We start from the raw sequence: 2,776 nt of genomic DNA, 5'->3' as shown, positions 1-2,776 counted from the left end.
TCACCTCACACTGGTCAGAATGGCTATTATCAAAAAAATCTAGAAACAATAAATGCTGGAAGGGGTGTGGTGAAAAGGGAACCCTCCTGCAATGTTGGTGGGAATGTAAATTGATACAACCACTATGGAAAACAGTATGGAGGTTCCTTAAAAAAATTAAACATAGAACTACCATATGACCCAGCAATCCCACTACTGGGCATATACCCTGAGAAAACCATAATTCAAATAGAGACATGTACTACAATGTTCATTGCAGCACTATTCACAACAGCCAGGACATGGAACGCACCTAAATGTCCATCAACAGATGAATGGATAAAGAAGATGTGGCACATATATACAATGGAATATTACTCAGCCATAAAAAGAAATGAAATTGAGTTATTTGTAGTGAGGTAGATGGACCTAGAGTCTGTCATACAGAGTGAAGTAAGTCAGAAAGAGAAAAATAAGTACCGTATGCTAACACATATATTTGGAATCTAAGAAATAAAAAAAAAAAGCTTCTGAAGAACCTAGGGGCTGGACAGGAATAAAGATGCAGACGTAGAGAATGGACTTGAGGACATGGGGAGGGGGAAGGGTAAGCTGGGACGAAGTGAGAGAGTAGCACTGACATATATACCCTATCAAATGTAAAATAGCTAGCTAGTGGGAAGCAGCCGCATAGCACAGGGAGGTCAGCTTGGTGCTTTGTAACCACCTAGAGGGGTGGGTAGGGAGGGTGGGAGGGGGATGGAAGAGGGAGTGGATATAGGGATATATGTATACCTATAGCTGATTCACTTTGTTATACAGCAGAAACTAACACAACAATGTAAAGCAATTATACTCCAAGAAAGATGTTAAAAAAATATGTTGAGAGTGTAGCTCTGTTTTAATGGCACATCTAAAAAAAGACACGAAATTGAGTTATATGCAGTGAAGTGGCTGGACCTAGAGTCTGGAGTGAAGTAAGTCAGAAAGAGAAAAAAAAAATACCGTATTCTAACACATATATATGGAATCTAAAAAAAAAAAACCAAAAATGGTACCTGATGAACCTAGTTGCAGGGCAGGAATAAAGATGTAGACATAGAGAATGGACTGAGGACACGGGGTGGGAGGGGGAAGCTGGGGTGAAGTGAGAGTAACATCAACATATATACACGACCAAATATAAAATAATTAGACAGTGGGAAGAAGCAGCATAGCACAGGGAGACCAGCTCGGTGCTTTGTGACCACCTAGAGGGGTGGGATAGGGAGGATGGGAGGGAGGCTCAAGAGGGAGGGCATATGGGGACATATATATGCATACGGCTGATTCACTTTGGCATACAACAGAAACTAACACAGTATTGTGAAGCAATTATACTCCAATAAAGATCTATTAAAAAAAATAACAAAATTTCTTCCTGGGAATTCTCTGGTGGTCCAGTGGTTAGGACTCCATGCTCTCGCTCCCAAGGGCCAGGGTTCAATCCCTGATGGGGAACTAAGATCCCCTAAGCTGCGTGGCCTAAAAATAAATAAATAATCAAAGAGCACAGGCCCATTATTTTTTAGGATGTCCCTTGCTTGGAGTTCGTCTGATGTTTTTTCCCCTGATTAGATTCAGGTTAAGCACGTATGGTCAGAATACCACACATCTGATATTGGTCCTTCTCAGTGCATTATATCAAAGGCACAGGATGTATATTTGACACATTGCTGGTGATGTTAATTTGGATTATTGGTTAAGATGGTCTCAGCCAGGTTTCTCCACTCTAAAGTTATTACTTTTTAACCTTCCCGATTTATAAATATCTTGCTCAGATTTACTTTGAAACTATGCAAATATTCAGTTTCTCGTCAATCTTTCACCTACTAATTTTATCACCCACTGAAGATTTTTGCCTGAAACACTCATCACTGTGGTGGCTGCCAGATGGTGACTTTCTAATTCCATCGTTCCTTGCACATGTATAAGTTGGCATTGTTCTGTAAGGAAGAGCTTTCCCTGCTTACCCAGTTATTCATTCATTTATTTGTTAATATCATTATGGACAAATGGTGAACCAGGGCTCCAGGCACCTTCCATCTGACTCCACCACCTCTAACATGTGGCCTCCAAAGGCACCACAGAGAGGAAAGAAAGACTACACAGAAGAGTACACAGGGGACATTAGGGCTAGGTCTGCAAGTGACTGTCACATTGTGATGATAAATTTTATGTGTCAGCTTGACTGGGCCACCGGGTGCCCAGATATTGGCCAAACATTTTTCTGAATGTGTCTGTGAGGGTGTTTCTGAATGAGATGAGCATTTGAGTTGGTAGACTGGGTAAAGCAGATTGCCCTCCCCAATGTGGGTTGGCCTCATCCAATCCACTGAAGACCTGGAAGGGAGAATTTGCTCTCTGTGACTTTTTTTTTTTTTTTTTTTCTTTTTATTGGAGTATAGTTACTTTACAATGTTGTGTTAATTTCTACTGTAGAGCAAAGTGAATCAGCTATATGTATACATACATCCCCTCTTTTTTGGATTTCCTTCCCATTTAGGTCACCACAGATCATTGAGTAGAGTTCCCTGTGCTATACAGTAGGTTCTTATTAGTTATCTATTTTATACATAGTATCAATAATGTATATATGTCAATCCCCATCTCCCAATTCATCCCACCCTCCCTGTGCCTGACTGTCTTGGAGCTGGGATATCAGTCTTCAGACCTGGACTAGAACTAAACCCCTGGCTTTCCTGGGTGTCCAGCTGGCTGACAAGAGATCTTGGGATTTCTCAGCCTCCATAATCGC

Source organism: Physeter macrocephalus, chromosome 14 (assembly GCF_002837175.3).
Source record: "Physeter macrocephalus isolate SW-GA chromosome 14, ASM283717v5, whole genome shotgun sequence".
NCBI lineage: Eukaryota > Metazoa > Chordata > Mammalia > Artiodactyla > Physeteridae > Physeter > Physeter macrocephalus.
The sequence above is the reverse complement of the archived record's forward strand: the minus strand, read 5'-3'. Positions refer to the sequence as shown.